This window comes from Protopterus annectens, chromosome 14.part0 (assembly GCF_019279795.1).
Source record: "Protopterus annectens isolate FY-2018-M chromosome 14.part0, PAN1.0, whole genome shotgun sequence".
Lineage (NCBI taxonomy): Eukaryota > Metazoa > Chordata > Ceratodontiformes > Protopteridae > Protopterus > Protopterus annectens.
Genome location: NC_056748.1, coordinates 993,813,505 through 993,836,082, shown reverse-complemented (window position 1 = coordinate 993,836,082; position 22,578 = coordinate 993,813,505). Strand labels below are relative to the sequence as shown.

The 22,578-nt window shown below is 39.3% G+C and overlaps 2 protein-coding genes across 2 annotated transcripts in view; one reads left to right on the top strand and one right to left on the bottom strand.

Annotated features, from left to right (window-relative positions):
- The window catches only part of LOC122789381, a 475,956-nt gene extending 470,681 nt beyond the window's left edge, over positions 1-5,275 (bottom strand). The window contains exon 1 of the mRNA XM_044056787.1: positions 4,635-5,275. The gene's annotated coding sequence lies outside the window, so the exon portion shown is untranslated. The remainder of the gene's footprint in view (positions 1-4,634) is intronic.
- A 371-nt stretch (positions 5,276-5,646) lies between these two features.
- The window catches only part of CALY (calcyon neuron specific vesicular protein), a 674,247-nt gene continuing 657,315 nt past the window's right edge, over positions 5,647-22,578 (top strand). The window contains exon 1 of the mRNA XM_044056789.1: positions 5,647-5,763. The gene's annotated coding sequence lies outside the window, so the exon portion shown is untranslated. The remainder of the gene's footprint in view (positions 5,764-22,578) is intronic.

Genomic DNA, 22,578 nt, shown 5'->3' with positions numbered 1-22,578 from the left:
AAAAATAAATAAATAAATAAAAGTTCAGTTTCATACAATAAGATATGTGCTCAGTTCATGCAAAGCTAAAAGCCTTTTTGTGTCATAATGCAAGTAAATTAGTGCTTTCTGCACAAATGCAGTGGTTGTATTCGTACGCAAAAAAATACAACGATTAGTCCACAAATTACTTTTATCTCCAAGTTAAGCATGCAGAAGTAAAGCTGCTAAACACAGGATTTTATCAATTTAATAATAGTTTATATTTCTTAAAGCTGCACTATATAGACTAGTAAACAACTGACCATTTACAAAAACAATATTTGGAAAATTAAGTCAAAGATAAAAGAGTAAAATTGACTGCCACCTTTAGAACTACCAACTGAAAATCTATGACCATCCAGTTAAACTATTCTATAGTTATTCTTGTTTGCAGTCCCAGCATATATTTGAATGCAGCACAGAGATGTATGATTAATTTAAAGCAGCTGGTATCTCACATGCATTTGTATATACAGTAAGCCCATTTCCACCTGGGTGTGTAGTATTTATTTATTTATTTGTGTATTTAATGTTTGACACCATATTCTACTCATCTGCTCCTGCATGGAAATAATACAAGTGAGCATTTTATCTAGTTATCTTTGGCAACCACAGCTGCTGTGTTTATAAAATGTGTGGCTCCATTTACTTCAGCACAGAATGTAACACTTCATTGTTAATGCAGTATGAAAATGTACATTTTTGTTTACTGCCACAGGATAATATGCAGCTGTAACTAAACACCATACTTGACAACAATAGTAAATAAACAATAATGCACTTCTTTATTATGCCTACTACAGAAAATAGGGACAGAAAATGAGTCAAGTCCATCACCTAAATATAAACAAGCAGCAATGGCGATTTCTTTTTTTTTTTAATTCTGCCTTACTGGTTTGTACACTTTTACTTTTCATACAGCATATTGGGGAGTGAGCTAGAACCGTCCACGTGAACATATGTAGTGTATGAGTATGCCATCTGTAGTAGAAATCACTCATGAATTACACAAACATTTTTAAGCACTTACAGAAATTGGTGGATTATGAGAACTACATTTGGGAATGGTGCCAGACAGCCAGTTAAGAAACTTTTCTGTACTTCTTATAAGTACCGTGTTTACAACCAGCCCTTACCTGCTCTTTGCATTTTGTATTCCTGACACTTCCTTAACTGGCCTGCATAGTTTCTGAACTCACAGTGTATTTTCCATATCCATATAATCAGTGTTATTTGTGTGTGTGTGTATATACTGTTCTCTCTCTTAATTTATCAATCCCATTTCCATTTCAGACAAAAATATAACTTCTTATTGATCTGTTATGCAGCACGTGTTAAAGGTCTCATATGCATTTTCTTTATTGTTTATAAAAGAAATTGACTATTTAACAAACTCTTTTGGTCGCTGGCATCATCATATATTTATTAGCAATCAAAGTTGTACAACAGCAGAACTAACAGAGGACCAAGGTTTTGCCATCGCAATACGGTTAAGCACTTTGGCCCTCAGTGTGAGCAACTTCAGAAACAACACAAGTGCTCCTGCAAGGCGCTCTGTTTAAAAAAATAATTCCAGAATATAAAAGCAGATGGGTGCTTCTAGTAAAAAACAACCTACCCTGCCACATGCGTGGGGAACAAGAACATTCTGCCTGTCTATTCCACTATAGCACAGATATGAATAGCATTCTTTTACAAGAAGTATAAAAGTTCTGTTTTGGCAACTCAGCTGCAGCACCTCAAAAACACATTGTTACCAGTTGCGACAATAGCAATTACACACACACTATTTACACACGCACTGTTTCCAGGAACAGTAAGGAATGTCAGTCTTACTTCACATTTCGCACTATAGCAGCAGTTCAGCACAAGAAAGTGTGTAGACTAGTGTTTAAGACAGTTAGAGACTTGACCTTTCTTGCCAGATGGCATGTTTCTGGGTATTTATTGAATGCTAATTATAAAAAAAAACTGAGCTACCTGTAATAGCAGACATTAACTTACTTGCAGGAACTGTAGAAGTTATATTTGAAGATTTTATTTTGTCCAATCCTGATCGAAGTTTGAAGTTACGAACTCTGATCAAACCAAATTACCGTCTGCTGCTACTGTTTCTCGCTTTTTCCCAGCACGCAAAGTGCGGGAAGAGAACGAGAACCAATCAGTAGCCATCCAGCCATCCACATCACCTACATGACTGCCGACATGGCAGTCCGATCTACTTCCAGTTTACTGCGGTTGCAAACCGCATAGACTTCTGGCCATCACGCACTGATGTCTTCTGTCCTTAATCTGGACTGCTTTTACAGCAGTCTGGATTTACAGTCAGAAAGTATTGTTTTTAACCCGGAACTCGCTAAGCATGCACAGTTTGAGTTCCGGGACTTTAACAGAGTGTCAGCGAGTCAGTCAGACTCACACTAAGCAGCAGCCAGCATAAATAATGTAGAATACAAAAATAAATACTTTATTTTATTTTTTAAAATGTTCTTTCCACAGCTGGGAGGACTGCAGTCCTGCAGTCCAATAGCACGAGCCACCACTGACAGTAATATATCCTGTTTACTTCTGTTATATCACATGGATCCCTATGGACAGTCCTAATTCATTTGCTTTATCAGACTTCTGACTTTTTGGGTTTTATTGACCTTCTGCAGTCTGTTTCTCTCATTGATCTTAACATATCTATCCATGTCTATTGAATCAAGCAACTCTTCTCTTAGCTCATTTTTTTCTAAACTGAGGGCACATCCCTTGTTTCTGTTTCCTGTGGGCATTCTTGTTCTATAGCAGCTTCCTGTGGCACCTTCTCTTCAATTTCATCCTGTGCCGTCTTTTGCTCTGTCATACGGGAACTCACTGTCCTATCACTCCTCAACATTGACTGCATCAGAATTTTGAGTTTCCTGTTCCTTTCCTTACTGTCTGGCTTCAACTGAATGTTTATACTGGTTTCCTGAGGAAGACTCCAAAATATCTTGATATGGCACCCGACCAATTACTTCCTGTTTCACTGCTGTCCCCTTAATTCGGATATCCACACTGAATCCTTCACTTTGCAGGTACTCCATAACCTCAGTTTCTATTTCTTTAACCTCTCCATTACTAATCTCCTTTTCTACTTTTCCTCTTTGTCTTCTTATTTTTTGTATTGTAAAATTTTCCATGTCCGGATTCCTTTGCCTGTATTTCTCTTCAAATAGCTTTGGTACTGCTTTTTTGTATTGGTTAGTTTTGCTTTCTCCTTTGCATAAATATTACAACATATTAAATCTCTTTTTCTTTCCCATGTCCATATTTCTTCTTCACATGTTTCCTGATCTTCCTGTTTCTCCTTACTTTGGGTCTCACTCTATCATGCTGTGATGTAACCTGTATTAGACCTTCTACACCAAATCCTTCACTTCACAGGCACTCCATAACTTCAACTTCTATTTTTTAACTTCAACTTTACTGATCTTCTTTTCTACGTTCCATCTTTGTAATATTATTTTTTTTATTGTAAAATTGTCCATATCTGGATATTTCAACTTGAATATTTTTGGGGCTGCCTTCTTTATATTGATTAATTTGGCTTTCTCCTTTGCATAAATATTGTACCATATCAAATCTCTCTTTCTTTCCTGTGTCCATATTTCTTTTTTATATTTTTCAAATATCTCTAGACGTTCTTGTTTATATTTTTACACTTCCTCAGATGCTTCTTTTTCTAAACAGATCAAAGTTTCTTGATCTATATACTGTTTTTCACAAATCTGTTATATTAATGAATGCAAATTTCCATTTGAAGCTTCTGACAGTTTTTCTTGCCAAAGTATTTTTCTTTCCTGTAATTTCTCTCTTAATGGTTTTGTATATTTTGGGTCTGGAAATTCTGGGCTTTTGCATAATAGTAACAATACATAATTTCTTTCTTATCCTCAATAGTCCACTCTATCATCTTTATGGCTCTTATTTTGCCTATCAGTTTTTGTGATTTTTGTGGACTGCTACTTCTATAAGGGGAGAGATCCCTCCCCTGGGCTTGGCCTGGTCCCATTGTAGGAATGTTTTCGTATTTTGAGGATTCTACACTGTCATTTTTTCCAGTCCTGGCACCAGTGCGGCTACCAGGATTGGGAACTTTTTTTATCCTGGGTCTTGTGTAACCAGCTATCTACTTCTGTCCATGATATTTGCTATATTGATGCAGTCTATATATCAGTGTCGCCTTGGTGAGATTTTGTGAAAACAGGGTCCATCCACCTCGCGAAGGTACTCACCAAGACTTGAGGATGAATTCAGTTTCAGCACTACTACTCTCCTGTACTTTTTTATGTACATTTCAGCACTACTACTCTCCTGTACTTTTTATGTACATTTCAGCACTACTACTCTCCTGTACTTTTTTATGTACCTGTATATACCTACCTATCATTTTTTTTACTTTATATATCTGTATAACCGTATTAATGACGTTGTAAATACATTATATATTTTCAGCTTCTCAATAACCGTAAGGCAGAGTACGTTGCCACAGTGGTTAGCAGTGTGGCCTTATCACAAATGTTTTGCTTACATGTACACAGATTGCTTTTAATACATACATACGCACTCAGTCTAAAGTTACTTACCTTTCCACTGCATGCAAAAACAGTGCTCGTTAGGCAAACTAAATATGCTTCCTTAACTGCTGAAATAGGAGCCACGTCCTTTTCAACCTGATGGATGTTTGTACAATTCAACTTTAATTTATTGGTTGATCTTTTTGGGGGTTGTGGAGTGTGGAATTACTGGTGGAAATGTCTCTGTGTTAATTTGCTTATATATGTATATCTAACGCGCAAGCTAGCCCTGTTGGCGTGCTTTCAAACACCTCAGCCCCGGAAATTCATCCCAGTAGTTTTGTGTCCTTACGAAGATCAGGAACAATCACATCATAACAAACATTATAACACAGTCCATAGATTTTAAACAAAGCAACCAGAACTCTCTAGGTAGTTGTTGCACCTGCCCATGCTACCTCAGAGTTTAACTAGATGGGTTTCCAAACAAATAACGAACATTCCACCACAAATGAGCGGCACTGCAATCAGATCATGATCTGGCTTTTGTTGAAAATTTGTGGGTATCCCCCAATGTACTTGCCACTGAAGTCTCAATTATTCAGAGAAAAGACTTTTCCCTTATTTCGTTTTACAAAAATCTAGTGTGTGTATATGCCCTTCTGCTTGCCTCAGAGAACTGGGTTAAATACATTGCTGGAATGTATCTGTGAAGAATGCTTCGGCAGAAGGCAGGAGTGCATAATTTTGCCTGTTTGTGCCTGCAACATAATACCAAGTCAGCCTACTAGACATGAAACCTTTAACACGAGGAATTCTGAATCATCTGCATTTTAAGCGATGTCCCCATCAGTAGTGCAAGTTTCAACCAAAAACCGACCAAAGTCAACATAATTCCCTTTCAAACCGACGTGTGGTTTAATGCTACTTTAGTTTGTGGAGCACATCCCTTTGTGAGCCTGCACTAACAGTGGAGACAATTGTCACGGACTACACTGCTTTTTTCACACTGAGATTCACGGCAGACCCTTAACAGTACTGCAGCCCAGCTCTGCTCTAGAATACATCCATCACCTAGGCAACCAGCCTCCAGCTGCAGCATCAGCAACAGCAGCAACAGCAGCAGAGCAAACACCAGCTACATCTTCACCCATCTCAGAACCCAAACAGCCCTGTGCCTGACGACAAACCTCAAAGAGTAAGTAGCATTTTCATTTAACAAGTTATGCATTAGAGATGGCTTTGTAAACTGGTTTTGGTCTATACTGCAACTAGATAGGCATGCAAAGGTGTTGGTTGATCTAGCTATTAGACTATCTGTGGGTCGAATTCCATTTTGATCTGTAGATGTCTGAATCATTAATGGGTTAGAGTATTAAATGGAAGGAATGTGATAGCTGGTTCAGTAGGTGCAGAACTGCCGTATTAATTACAGACTACTAGACCAAGCGGACCTGAAATCGGATTTAAGTGCTCATTGTGACAAGAAGGTTGAGGACATAAGCAGTTTATATGAACTAACAGATATAAGGTTTACGAGTAGCCAGGTGTCAAGTAGTAGAGTCTTGAATGATCTGAATATTACAGAAATGCTGTTTGGCTGATTGGACTGTCACAAAATGTACCCTAAACAGTTTATCGCTGGCTGAAGGTCTTATTTAAAACGGACCCTGCAGCTGACAGCGGTGAAAACTTCTATTTAAAATTCTCTCAGCCTCCGCCCATGCAGATCTCCGAATAAAGGCGATACAAGCTAGTGAACCCCAAGGCTACCTTGACTGCGGTATGCTGCTGCGAATTTTCATTTAGCTCAAGTGCAAACGGTGCAATATTGCAGCTTTTAGACATACTTGGTTTTACATTGTTATGTAGCTGTAGTCATCATGCAAAGTTGCGACCTGTTTAACCGGAATTTTGTGTATTAGAATTGCAGAAGTGTGAGAGATGCTGTGTATCTAACAAACAGTATGCACTTAATAGAGGTGCTGGGAAGACAAAGAGAACTTATGATTATGATAACTAAATTAGACTATTTTATACTAACAAACTGCCACTCTAGAAAATGAAGCAAGTGGTAAACCGGGAAATAGAATCAGTTTAACACACGCATGGCTTGAGAGTGTGTGGTGAAGGTAATCTTAATTTACTATATACGAGCTAAAAGTACATATGCTGGAAATAATAATAACTTAACTTCTAAACGTGTCATCCAACATGCAGAAAAAGGTCATGTTTTACAAGAGCATCGACACGGGGGGGGGGGGGGGGGGGTAATCTATTATTATTTGAATACCTGAAAGAGTAATCGAGCTCAAGTAATATAAAAGGGGGGTGCATTATCCTGCTATCCTGCTCATGCTGGGCACATTAAATCAGTTTTGTAAACGTGTTATCTTTTCGCTGTTTTGAAAGGAAAAGTTATCCCTCTACTTTTCAATACATTCCACCCCAAAATTCTTTCATTAATTTAAGTATGCCCCTTGTTTTTAGCGTCCTGTTTATGCAGCTCAGGACCAGGACAACATTTTGGCTTTACACTGGTTTGTAACTCTGGAGCCATAATGTACTTATTTTCACTTTGGAATCTGACAGCAATTAATTCAATGCCCTGAGGGTGTGTAACACATGGCACCCGTATTTTGCAGGTAGAAGAAATTAATTATCTTGCTAAGTTTATAAGGAGAATGGTTTGTAATACTGAAAAACAAACAGCTGAGACTTTAACAAATGATTTTAATAGTCCATCTCTATACTTTATCAATGCACCAGAAGCAGCAGAATATTTTACAGTATGACTAGGTGCAAAAAAGCTAATTTTCCTTTTTTGGACTATTTAAACAAAGCAGTTGTTTAATAGGATGTTGCAGAATTTATAGAAATGTAGTCTGTTTTGTTGTGGTCAAGGAGTATACAAGGGCTGTTCCCCTGCAGGCAAAAGTAACATAAGAAATTTATGTATGTGGGATGAATGGCAAATAAGGAATACTGTAAGCAAACTCATTTGGTTGTAGGTGTTTGCATAATAATAATAATAAAAAGATTTTAGATGTGAAGCTTGAACCTTTTGCTCTGTCAAATCACTAGTGAGGTGGAATCTCGGGGAGAATTGTACAGCATTATTTTCTTCATTACATTCAGCGATAATATATTTGCTAAACAAAGCATACACCTTCCAAATTAGTATTGCCTGAAAGAGTGGTATTATTTTGACTTATATCTTGGGGCAATCTCAGTTAGTACATCTTGTTGAGCAAATTGTAACAAAGCAAAAGGTTACTCTATTATGGTATTAAAAACCAGTCTTGTCCCTCAAATCCTAAAATATTATAGACATTTCATAGTTGCCCATTAAACAGCATCCATACCACTGCATTTGATGTTCACTGTTTTTTATATTGTACTTAATCTAGGAGAGAATCTGCAATAAATACCGCTGAAAAGAGAAGTTTATCTTTTTAATACAAAGTCTGTTAAGATTTCAATAATACTGGTTTCAAATTAGCCACATTGTGTTATGTCTCTGCTGTGAAACAGTAGAGTACTTTCAGTTAAGCACATGTTCTTTGTTCCCACCCCCACAACTATGCTAGTTTTCTTATCTGGAAACCTTATAAGAAAATTAGCATGAGCAAATTGGAAAGTGTACAGTGAAAATATACCAAAGGCATCCATGGATATGAAAGTGTAAATTATTATGAAAGACTAAAATATTTGAAGTTGTACAGTGTTTCATACAGATATTTAAGATGAGACTTTATTCAGGTATATAGGGCATTTTGAGACAGCTACCTCAGAGAATGTTTGGGATTATCAAAGAGTAGTACAGATTCACCAGACAACCTGTGTGCAAGATTATATGTGAATGAGAGATGTACTAATTGGTTCTCCGGGAGTGGCTGATATACGGAATAGACTAACACATTATATTAAAGCAAGCACTAGTTTAGATATTTTTGAGAACAACTTAGACACTTATTATAGGAATGATTGTTTTGGTATATTGACAGGCTAGAAGGGTATTGTTGTCCATACCTGAAATATATGTATGTAAAACACAGTTTAAGGAGTTTGTCTCCACTAAATCACTGCACCTAGGATTTTTAACCTTCCTTAAATGATATATGGGTGTGCTTGTAATGATCTCTGCATAGCATAAGCTATTAATTTGGCTCCACATTTTGTTATTTCATTGTAGTTGTATTCTGATATACTAGCAGCTTGAAAGAAGCTTGAATACTAGGCAGAAATTGTGCTAATGGCCTTTTGATTGTTTAGAGGCACCATGCTAGGGAATATATCTGGGTTATGTAATTTGGCATGGAACCCCCTTATCCATTGATAAAACTGCACCTGTTGCACTTTCTTTCATCCTCTAGACAAGGGCTGGGGAAATTGTTTTCATATGGACTTTTTTGGTGACACTGACAGGTTCCTTGGTTCCTACACCCAGATGATAATTTAATCTTCTTTCCATCCGCATCTCACTGGCATCAAACATCTTAATTCCATGCCAAACAGAGAGCAAAAGTTTGTCTGCTGACTAATATAAAGTGTATATTTGGTGGCCTGCCTCAAGCAAAGTATTGGACAACAGATTAGTGTAGATTGGGGAGCACATGCATGCATGACAAACTAGATATGTAACACACTTTTTAGATAAATTCATCCTTTAGCTGTTGCTTGAATGGCTTCCTTAAGGTTATGACTTTTTGTACTTGGCATATATGCTGTAAATTTCACACATATGAGGAAGCTGCCACCTAGAAGTTTTTTTCATGCAAAAATATTACTGTCAGATGCAAGATGCTTAAAATATCCTCCTCTGGTTGCTATGCTGATCCTTAGTAAAAAGGAAGAGAAAGGGGAACAGATAATTGTTCAGGAACTGCTGTGCTAAAAAAAAGGCTTATTGACCATAATGCTACACCTTACCTTAAAAAAAAAAAAATAAATAAAAAAGTAATTCCATAACATTGCCTCTATACATGACAAGCTCAGGCACACACACACACACACACACACACACACACACACACACGCACGCACGCACGCACGCACACACACACACACACAAATATACAAACACACATACAAACACACACACACGCACACACACACACACACACACACACACACACACACACACACACACACACACACACACACAACATATATGCACCGCACTACATGTAACCCCTTATCTAACCTTTACTCTATCCCTAAAAACTGTACAGTCATCTATTTTGGCAAAACTGTTACCTAATCAAGTGCTCTTTTGGTAATTTGAATGTTCACTTAAAACACTGACTTCAGCTGATTTCAGCTAAAAGTTAGTCTGATGAAAGCACCAGTGTCCATGTGTCTTTCTCTCTCTCTCTCTCTCTCTCTCACTATCTCTCTCTATACATATATATGTATATACATACACACAGACATACTCACATACAAACACACGGAGACTATGGGTCAGCCAGATTGCAATTTGACTGTCCAATGACCTTACCAACACTATGTTTATTTTCATCCAATTTAGATATTCTATAACAATGTATTCACTCTTGAAATAGGTATATCATTTGACTGGCCTCATGCAATGTGCGATGCTTGCCCTTAAAAACATCTCTTCTTGGACTAATATGCTGGTTATTCCTTTGAACAATATCAGAACACAGGCTTTAGCACTAGTGTCTTCTACAAGCTCTACATACATCTCAGCTGTTATGATTTATGCATAGTGCTGTGATTTTGCCCCTTGGATTTGCCTTGCTCCTCCTAGCTTTGTGATGATCATTATAAAGTCAGACCTGCTTATGAGTACATATTTCATTAAATACATAAACTAAGCATATACAAAGATTCATGACCACAAGCTATATAGGAACTAGTATACATTGACATTTTTTTTAAATAAGAAAGTGCTCCTCTTTCCGACTTCAGCTATGATATTTAAAGGCCAGAACTATGATTTATAATGTTTGGAAGTTGAGAAGTATGAAGCCTTATTCTCTTTGGCTTGTTTGTTGTTTTTTATGAGTGGATTTTATTCAATATGAAGGACATCTGAGGCATTCTGTACTCTCCCAGTTTGACTTAAATTTATTTCTACAGCTTCACATTTTCAATGGTTTGTTCTGTGATTTTAATATATACTGTAGGCTGTCCTTCAAAAGAGTTCTGTTCAGACTTTGAGTACCTCTGCTGCTCTCTACAGTTGCCTCTCTTAGCCTCAGGTTAGTATGTGTGACTTCCTTCTGTTTGAGGAAACTGTTTTCCTTTCACAGGTTTGTTAAATCAGTATGACCATCCTGCACTTTCTAGACATTGCTTTAATTTACTGTTGGTGTCCTCTAACAATTTGATTTCAATTTTATTTTCACACTTTAGATTTTTATACTTAGTTGCAGCTTGAGAACAGAATCATGCTGTTCATTCAGTTTCCAAGGAAACATTCTCTTTTTCTTCCTGTAGGATTTTAGTAAGGGTTTCTTTTGTCATTTTTGTTCTAGCACTTGGATGTCTTGAATAAATGCATTTAAGTAACTGTTATAGCACCTCTGTATGTATTTGTGTATAGCGTTTATGAGTTCCTTACTGGTCAATGCCAGTTGTTTACTTTCATTTATACTTTGAGATTTCTTTTGCTGTATAAGCTGGACCGCTTCACTGTTATAAGTATGAGTCTGTATGCAGTTCTTGACTATTTTCAGTCTGTGTGAGTTGTACCTTTAATGAGGCATTCTCAGTTTGCACATTCTGATATTCTACTTATAGGTCAAGCAAGGCACTATTAATCTTTTATAGCTCCTCACACAATTTTGTTTTTCTGTTCACATTGTAAATACTCATGTCACCTTGGGTCTGAAACGGACGTGTCTTTTACATTCTAGTATCAGGTCACTCTTCTTTTTTCTCTCCAGTTTTGGTTTGTGGTGTCACTTAATTTAACACTTTCAGGTTTAATTTTGTGTCTTATTGTTTCCAATTTACAGAAAGTTCAGTGTCTCTTGGGCAAGTTAGTAATTTTTCTATTTTATTTTGCCACAACCTTTACTGGTAAAGGTCAGCCAAAGACCTTATATACATAAACACAAATATTTCAAGCATGGGCAATAATGCCATTCTAGCCTGCCAGGATATATAGTTCCCGTGGTGCTGCGGTAGCGTTGTCGCCTCACAGTAAGACGTTGTCCTGTTCATTCTCAACTAGAGCGTCTTCTGTATGGAGACATGCGTGAATGGGCGCACCTTAATTGAAGGTTGTGCGTCAGAGCTGGCGACTCAGCACGTAAAAATCTACTGCCAATCATTAGCAGAGCGGAGTTCTGCTGTGGCGACCCCTAACTGGGAAAAGCCGAAAGACACAACAACAATAAGTGTCCAGAGTGTTCTTAAAAATACCTAAACTAGTGCTTGCTTTAAATTAATTTTGTAATCTGTTCCATGCATCAGCTACTCAATCAAAGAACCGATTAATACACTTCTCATTCTTAAAGAATCTTCTACATAGGCTGTCTGATTATTCTTTACTATTTTTTAATAACCCCAAACATTCCCAGAGGTAGTTGTCTCTAAATGTGCTATATACCTGAATAAGATCTCCTCTTAAATATCTACATGAGATACTGTACAAGTTTAAATGTTTTAGTCTTTCATAATAACTTACAGTTTCACATCCATGGATGCTCTTGGTATATTTCCGTTGTACTCTTTCCAGTTTACTCATTCTTATTTTCTTATAAGGTTTCCATATTGTTATTCCATAATCAGTTTAGGTCTAATGTAATATACAAGAAATGACAGCATCATTTCTGATTTCCTACACTTTATATAGTTCAATAACTATCATTAACCAGTTGACTGATATGATTAGAAACACTCAAAGTTGGATCTACCCATACACCCAGGTCCTTAAATGAATTTATAATTTCAATCACTGTGTGCTGTATTAAATATTCACCTCTCATTTTATGTCTGCCAAATCTCATATGCTTAGTTCTTGATGTATTTATCACCATATTATTCTCCTGTGGCCAAATGGGCAATTTAGACAAGTTCTTTTGCAGACCTGCCCTATCTGTAACACATGCAGTCAGTTTACCTAATTTCAAGTAATCTGCATACAGACTGTAGAACACCTCAGATGAAAAAGATACATCTGAAAGATACAATCTAAACAAGTATGGGCCTAGGACAGAGCACTGTGGGACACCGTGACTGTAACCAAGAATTTTACTTGTTGAATTGCTGTATGATACTTGCCATATTCTGCTTGTAAGATATCAATGTTTGCTAACTGAAATGAAAAAAAAAAAACATGAACAGCTAAACCGTGAATGGGAAACAGCAAATACAAACATTACCGAACAACGACTTCTACGAAAATAAACACATCAAATGGCCATGGTTGGCCAACAACCAGGAAGTAATGCGACACATAAGATAAGTGAAGGGAAGCCTTATTAATTTGCCCTATTCCCCACTGTAGTGTGATCTCGGAGTTGGTAAATATAGTTGGGGGGGTGAAGGGGTGCAGCTTGGTTGGTTGTGTTCGTGACTGTGGCCATTCGATGTGTTTATTTTCGTAGAAGTTGGTAATGTCAGTATTCTCTGTTTCCCATTCGTGGCTTAGCTGTTTGCATTTTTTCATTTCTGTAAGTGAACATAGACCCATTTGTAAGCCATTCAGCTATCCATCTCATCAAGAGTACATCAGTACCGAGTTGTTCTAATTATTGATAAGTGGTTTTTGTATGAAACTATCAAATATTGAAGTTAAATTTATATAAATTACATCGCAGCACAATTCTTTATTCATAGCTATTATATTTTTACAGAACATCATGTTACAGGTGGTAATAGAGCTATTTTCAATATATGCGTACTGATATATGGTTTCAAGTCCCATCATTTCCAATTCTGACAATAATTTATCCATTGTCCTGGTCCCCTTCAATAATACACATCACACCAAATGACATTTGATGACCTTTATTAAATTTCCATAACATAGCTTTGATCACCAACTTTATTAATCACAACTATTCATGATATAATTGATTCTAAATACAGTACAACATCCTTGTAATGTTAATCAGGGCAGCGTACCTACTCACTCTGCCCAACAAACAGGGTCCATACCTCTGCTCACTTACTTTACTTATGAAGCAGCGTCCCCACTCAATTCATACAACATCCATTGAATTACCATCCACCAAATAAGCACTATCCTTACCTCAGCTTGCTTATCTATTCAGCAAGCTTCTTCCAACTACTCATTTCCTTTCCCCATATCCTTGAAATGAACATCCAGACATCAGAGGGGGGAACAGAAGAGGGCAAGCCTATCCCTCTTCTCCACCTACCCCCACTGATTAATAACCCTACTCCCCACCAACAAAAAGAGGGAGGGTGGGTGGGTAACAAGTTCATGCCAAAATGTGATTGCTTAACCCAACTACACTAGACTAAACCTCTTAAGCCCCTCCCCATCATTATCTCATTTCCTCCCAACCATCCCTGCCTCCACTTAACCCTTTCACCTCCCCAACCCACTTAACTCCCCTTAATATTAACCTAACCCTCCCCCCATGAAGATGTCCCGGGACAACTTAGTTTGTTGCCAAACTTCATTTGTCCCAGTCCCCTTCAATAATACACATCATACCAAATGACATTTGACGACCTTTATTAAATTTCCATAACATAGCTTTGATCACCAACTTTATTAAATACAACTATTCATGATATAATTGATTCTAAATACAGCACAACATTCTTGTAATGTTAATCAGGGCAGCGTACCTACTCACCCTGCCCCAGTAAGCAGCATCCATGCCTCTGCTCACTTACTTTACTTATGAAGCAGCGTCCCATCTCACTTCATATACCATTAATTGTAATGTTAATCAGGGCCGCATACCTACTCACTCTGCCCAACAAACAGGGTCCATACCTCTGCTCACTTAATTTACTTATGAAGCAGCGTCCCAACTCAATTCATACAACATCCATTGAATTACCATCCACCAAATAAGCACCAGCCTTACCTCAGCTTTCTTATCTATTCAGCAAGCTTCCTCCAACTACTCATTTCCTTTCCCCATATCCTTGAAATGAACATCCAGACATCAGAGGGGGGGAACAGAAGAGGGCAAGCGTATCCCTCTTCTCCGCCTACCCCCACTGATTAATAACCCTACTCCCCACCAACAAAAAGAGGGAGGGTGGGTGGGTAACAAGTTCATGCCAAAATGTGATTGCTTAACACAACTACACTAGACTAAACCTCTTAAGCCCCTCCCCATCATTATCTCATTTCCTCCCAACCATCCCTGCCTCCACTTAACCCTTTCACCTCCCCAACCCACTTAACTCCCCTTAATATTAACCTAACCCTCCCCCCATGAAGATGTCCCAGGACAACTTAGTTTGTTGCCAAACTTCATTTGTCCCGGTCCCCTTCAATAATACACATCACACCAAATGACATTTGACGACCTTTATTAAATTTCCATAACATAGCTTTGATCACCAACTTTATTAAATACAACTATTCATGATGTAATTGATTCTAAATACAGCACACCATCCTTGTAATGTTAATCAGGGCAGCGTACCTACTCACCATGCCCCAGTAAGCAGCGTCCATGCCTCTGCTCACTTACTTTACTTATGAAGCAGCATCGCATCTCACTTCATATACCATTCATTGTAATGTTAATCAGGGCAGCGTGCCTACTCACCCTGCCCAACAAGCAGGGTCCATACCTCTGCTCACTTACTTTACTTATGAAGCAGCGTCCCAACTCAATTCATACAACATCCATTGAATTACCATCCACCAAATAAGCACCATCCTTACCTCAGCTTGCTTATCTATTCAGAAAGCTTCCTCCAACTACTCATTTCCTTTCCCCAGATCCTTGAAATGAACATTCAGACATCAGAGGGGGAACAGAAGAGGGCAAGCCTATCCCTCTTCTCCGCCAACCAGCTTGACCTGGCTGTACCCCCTCCCTTCTACTCAAAATTGTTCAATCCACTTCCTATAAAGGGAAGGGTCAAGCCAAACATCATTTGGTGTACAATAATTACCCAGACATTACCAGCCCCTGGCAACTACCTAATGCTTACCAAAGCATCACCTGCCACTGGAGCAAGAATACTCAACTCCAACCACCAACACTACCCGAGCCCTAACAAGGAAGACCCCAGCTAACAATACAATGTGAAATTCAATTCTGATACTCCCCAACAATTTAAAGCAAACAAGACATTACCTTGTGACTATATATCCAGCTGCAATGCTGGAAAACTGACCTCCTTTCGTACCCGTTCATCAGCTGCCACATTCCTCAGCCTTCAGTCTTGCCTGTCGAGTCCTCGTTCCTTCAGCCCATCAAGTAAAAATCCACTCTGCACATCCCATCTGCCACCTCAGTGTTGTCCAATGACCCCATCGCTTATTCGACACCAAAACATGATCATGTGCGAACTCACTGTATCCCACCCCTGGAACTCGTCACACCATCATCTACAAAGAAAAGGACAAAAGTAAATACTCTAATATGTAAGGAGAAGGCTCCATCTTATACCCACCTATTCCAAACTAAAGCCACAGCATTCCAAGACTCCCATCTTTCAGATCCCCTTTCCAAGCCACTGCATGATGCCTTCTGTCCTTCAGCAATTTCAGTCAGTAACTGTTGCCACCTTATGCTCCCCATGTGTAACTTCTTCACCCGCCACTGCTTCCATCATCTGTGAATTCCTTGTGTATCGCCACCTCTGGTACTTGGCACACTACCATCTACAAAGAAAAGGACAAAAGTATATCCTCTAATATGTAAAGAGAAGGCTCTACCTTATACCCACCTATTCCAAATTATAGCAGCAGCTTCCAAAACCCCCATCTGTAAGAAAGAAAAAAGACATGTAAATCATCTAAAAGACATAACGTACCTTTCAGGACATCTGCACAGACAAACTATCCTGCTAACTCAGGAGTGAATGCAACACCGCCACACATCTATGATGAAGCAGCCATAATCAAATGCCTCCCTGCTGGACTGGCTTGCCTTAACTCGGCACCGTTTCCCTTACAACCTAATCCTACCTGTTCCTCCTCAAAGTTATACCTCTGCCACTGAAGAAATTAGCCATTAACATTAATTTGCCATGCTGTGAATTTATAGCCACAACCATAATATAACCCCCACAAGAAATAACCCTATAGACTCGGTGGGTGCTCATATCAAATGTTTTTTTTTTTTTTTTTTTATTACCGGTTCCATAACTCCCCATAGCCGCAGAGTAAAAGGAGCTGTCCTGATGTGAAGAAAGAGCCATGACAAATAACCCCCCCTTTTTTGTGTGTGCAGTAATAAGGATGGCCTGCAAGCCTGCAAAACCGTTATGACGCCTTATCTCCACACTGTAGAGAACCCACGTAAAACTACTGCCATCGAGCCACCCAACCCCCCACCAACGAGCTAACTGCGAGAAAAGAAACCTCCCAAACCCTCACAATCCCCCCACAGTAAACCATGAATACATCATTAACTGTCATTATTGTCCTCCTGTCATCATTGAGGAAATGCCCATAGTTGCCAGAAAATCACCATTTTACTCAGGACCTTCCCTTCCCCCCAAGCTGTCAATACTCCTTTCCCTATGCCACACCAGACTGCACTCAGAATCCCAACCAATCAGAATCATCAAGTAAGCACCCATTCTCCATGGGCTCAACCTCCCACTACAGCAATCCCCTCACTGGAATCCGAACATAGAGCTGTATCCCTCTGCCTGACTACAAGCCACCATCGCCCTGGTTGGTCACCATCTCTACAGTGCTAACCACGCCCTTGTGATATGAAGTGCAGATGAACAATCTACGCATTTTACCCACTGCATACCCTTCACTCCTAAGGAAACCGGACAAATCTATGTGTAAACAGGAGACACAGGCCCAACATGGGGAGAATTTTAACTAATACTCTTAACCTTAGAACATAGTGTGAATCTGAAATGTTTTTTTTTTTTCCCTCTCTTTTTTCTCCCTTTTTGTTGACTTCACTCCTCAAAATTTGCAATGGCAACAGACCAACTTAGAATCACTCCTCAAAATCTGCAATGGCAACAGACCAACTCCTCAGAATCTGCAACAGACTAATCTACCACAGCGACAGACTGAAATCCTCTCACAAAAGAGCACTCGGCATCATTGTGCCCACCCCCAAAACAGATCACAACCTTAAATGTCTCGCCAATATTCAGTGCATGACAGAATTCACCATTAATTGCACTATGCACATGTATGAATAAGTTGTTCCCAAGCTGATATACTTTACCCGAGAAAACACTCCCACCTTACCTCTGAAATCAAACCTCAGAACCTCTTATTTATGATGCAGCAACGCAACCGCTACACCACTCCACCATCTGCAACACCACATACACCTTAGTGAACAGCCAAATGCATTTCCTTTATTGCATGAAACGCATCCACATCTGTTAAACCTCTAGCATTCAAACACATTCCTTCCCTCAAAAATGCCAGTCAAAATTCCAAATAACTCAAACAACTTGCACATGGTGACACACACACACACACACACACACACACACACACACACACACACACACACACACACACACACACACACACACACACACTGGACAGTCAAGAGATACCACTCCCACTTTGAATCCCACTATGTTAGACTTCTGCGCCTGATTCTGAAATGCACACCACCACAAAGAAGTGTTTAGAATCCATCTTACTATTTTTGCTGGAAATGCACATCAAAAGCAAAATGAAGCTAGAAACTATATTAAGAACTTCCTCTCTCAGGGTACAATGGCCGCTTGTAAGTGCAATGCACTAGGAGTTGAACAAGTCAAGTCACCAGTTGCCATATGTAACAAAAAAAAAAAAAATTCTCCAAACACTGCACACTACCCTGCGGTTGCCAGTCATTTGTCCACTCCTTTACCAAAAGATGATGTACCCAAAATGTAACTAAAGCAAGTTCTAAATGAACAGTTTCTTGCCCTGAATAGTGGAGCCTGCCTTAAAACGTCACCTTCAGTGCATCCAAGCACAAACAAACCTGTATACAGCTGCTAACCAAAGCTGCATTAGGACTATGCAGATTTGTATAGTAATACTTTTATTTTTTTTTTTTTATGTTTTTGCCTTCCCATATTGTATGCGAGGTATATAATCACCAAGTTTGCTTTACTCAGTGGTGTTCTTTGTCCCGATCACACCAAATGATTTTGCGTAATCCACTCTGAGGTTCAAATGTATTATGCAACTTTATTTGACCTAAATCACCCTTCTCACATGGATCATGTAAATCGAAGCCAGACCAAACTATGACAGTTATTGCTAAGACTAATTCTATGAAATGTGCGGTCAAGTCATGCATTGTGGTTGGCTGAACTTGGACAAAGACCAATACTGCAGATCTAGCAGGACCTTTCCTCGAACTGCACCTCTAGACAAAAGGGCATTGAGATCCATGTTAGCTGCCTTCATTTTCCCTGTCAGAATACTCACCATTCACACATGAGGGTGAAGAGAAGGGAACGGTGCACCCATGCAAGGAACCAGAAATCGCGCCCAACACGTCCGCCAGATTCCAACAAACATGTATGGGACAGCAAACTACCCCAACACCACAACGAGGAAATAGGGCCCTCCCGAGCATAGTCACCTGCACCAGCACAAGTCTACCGAAAGGTAAGAAACCGAATCTCAAAAGTCCGCCACCACCTCAAAACAACTTCACCACCCTGCAAGAAAACCACAAGCCCATGAAAATGGCCCAATACACAAAGCGGAACTCTGGCATCGTGGAGCACACACCCTCCAACAGCCAAGCTCCCCCCCAGAAAACACAAGGACACGATGTGAAACTGTCCCCAATTCACCAGACCCAAGCAAAACACGCAGCTGAACCTGAACCACCATTGAAATTCCAAACAGTCAATGCATGTCACGTGTCCACAGTCAATGCCACATCTCCCCACCAGATGCACCCCCAGCAAAAGTGCACTCCAAACTAAGCATGCATAAAACCCCAGCCCAGATTTATTAAATATCTCAAAGGAAACACATTTTAGTTAGTATTTTTTTTTTTAATAATCGCACCGCAAATAGCAGTTAGGACAAAAGGTTCTATATCTTTCAATCCGGAAAGGGAATCCTCAACCAAAGGACGGAAAAGCACTGAGGTCTTGCCCTACCCCACCATGACATGCACACCATTGTTCATGCACTGACAATTAACAGGGGAACAACTTTAAAAGTTTACCACTTCAGATTTTCTGGCTCTACTGTCAGATTTTTACCACAACCAGGTAATGCCAAACAAGCCAAAACCCTATGAAAAGGCCTCCACTGGTCCAACTACACCTCTCCCAAATGTCTGAGTACCAAAAAGGTGAAGCCACTACCACTACAAACACCGCATTTCCCTGCAGCCCCTAAAAGGCAGCAACCTTTACAATCATAGGTCTGTAAAGCAAGATACACTTACTTGGAAGTCTTCTTTGCCATAGTTTTTCCCCACTCTTGTAGCACCTAAAGCATTCCCTGACATTAATAACTGCCCCTAACACACTCATGCTACATATATAATACTACTTTATATATACCTTAATTTAATCCTCCATAAAAAAAAAAAAAAAAAAAAAAAAAACATTATTAATCCGCGGCCTACCTGGACCACCTTAGTCACTACAGGTCATCTTGGACGTAAACTCACACTAGCAAGTTCACACCAAAATGTGATTGCTTAACCTAGCTACACTAAACTAAACCTCTTAAGCCCCTCCCCATCATTATCTCATTTCCTCCCAACTATCCCTGCCTCCACTTAACCCTTTCACCTCCCCAACCCACTTAACTCCCCTTAATATTAATCTAACACCCCCTCATGAAGATGTCCCGGGGCAACTTAGTTTGTTGCCAAACTTCATTTATAACCTTCTTTATTTTCCACAACCTGAAAGTAAACTTATAGGTCTGTATGACTCTGGGTTTGTTCGACTTCCCTTTCCCTTAAAGACAGATTTAACAAGGGTATGTCTTAAATCATGAGAAATCACTCCATATTTATACACTCTAGTAAATAAAAGATATAATAGTACTATAAGTTCATGCTGACGTGTTCTCAGATCATTAGTGATAATTTTGTCTTATCCCTGTGCTCTGATTAGATTCAGTTTCTGTAGTTCATAGGATCCTAGGAGTTTACTAGGCAATTGACCCAGAGGTCATTTCAAGCCTGGCCCAATGTAATACCATAGATGCGCTAGTCAATACCCATGACTGCATTTAGTAATGATTGCCCATGAGTAGGAGGGCTGTGGGCGCTATCCCCGGTAAGAATTTACAGTGCCCCTTCCACTCATCCAGGTTACTTTTGAACAGTGTCATAGAGGTGCTCTGTTTCAAATGAATTTGTAGCCTATTTCAAAGACCCAATAGTCACTGGGAGACACATCTGTGTCTCCAGCATGTCCTAGTTAAGTCGCAAGCCATATTTAGGTCCCTGAAACAGGTAGCTCTAGTCCCATTTGCTTTATGGATGTGCAGCAAATTCATTAGGTTTGCGTCTGAGATTACTCTGTAAGCCAGGCATAAGTCTCCCCTAAAAAGTCTATATGATACAGAGTATAGTAACAGGGACTTTAGTCAGTCTGTGTAAGGCATGTGCTGGTGTCCCTTGATGATCTTTGTTAGAAACCTCTGAGGTCTATCCAATTGCTACAGGAGCTTTGTGCGGTACATGCCAAATGGGGCGTTATAATCAATTATGGGCCTGATTAATGCCAAGTATACAGGGGTTATAACCTGTTTTGTTCTCAAGGCAATGCCTTTACTAATCAAGCGTGCTATGTATAAAGCCTTCCTTACTACCGTAGACACATGGTGGTCAAAGTTAAAGTCGCAGTCAATTTGTGATGCCAGATCCTTTACCATTTTGTAAGTATTTAGGGTATTGTTTTTGATTTGATAGTGTGAAGGGACATTGTTTTTGCCATAGGGAATGATGATGCATTTCTTTGCATTCAGTTTGAGACTGTGACTAAGGCACCAGTCATTGACCTGCATAAGACCCTCTTGGAGTATACTGACAAAATTTGGGAATTCAATAATTGCACCTACTTTGCAGTTGTCTGCAAACTTGGTCAGCCGGAACCCCTAAGTTTTGACCTGAACATCTGAGAAGTATATACTAAATAGTAGGGGGCCTGCACTGACCCTTGTGGCACACCACTTGTGACAGATATGCTGGTTGATGCGGAGTCAACCACTTTGATAGTGTGTGCCCGGTTTATGAGCCAGTTGGCAACCATCTTACAACAAAGGGGTTTACATTCAGCTTGCTAAATTTTATTTTATTTTACTTTATTTTACATTTGTTGATCGGGCTGGTCCAACTGGATACTGAGCCCATTTTCAGTGGAGGCCTGGGGAGAAAAGCTCCAAAAATACTTTCATTGATAAACAGAAATTACAGAGAATAACACTTTAGTTAATGAGCATTTACAGTATCAAGTTCTGTCAGGTGCAAAAGTTAGGACCTTAACATACTTAGTAACAGTCAATTTACTTGTGGACTAAAAATTAGTAGGCAGAAAAGGTGGAAGCACTAGAACTAGATGGAAATGTTAGTCAGGGTTTATGCAGGGGCAGAGCCAGCGGGTTCTAAGGAAAGTTTTGAGCTGGGTTTTAAAGCAGCGAGGAGAAGAGATGGAAGAGAGATTTAAAGGAAGAGAGTTCCAAGATTTTCCAATAGTGTTAGAGAACAAGGAGTTACCTGCCAAGTTTTTGGCTTTACAAGTTGCTATGAGAAGTTTGTTAGAAGAACGTAGGCATTTGAGGTTGCAGTAAGGAGTTATAAGGGAAGTGAGTATCGGAGTATTAGTGGGCTTGTACAGATTTTTTTGGGCTAATGAGAGTTGATGAAACAAGATCAGATTTTGCAATTCTAGCCAT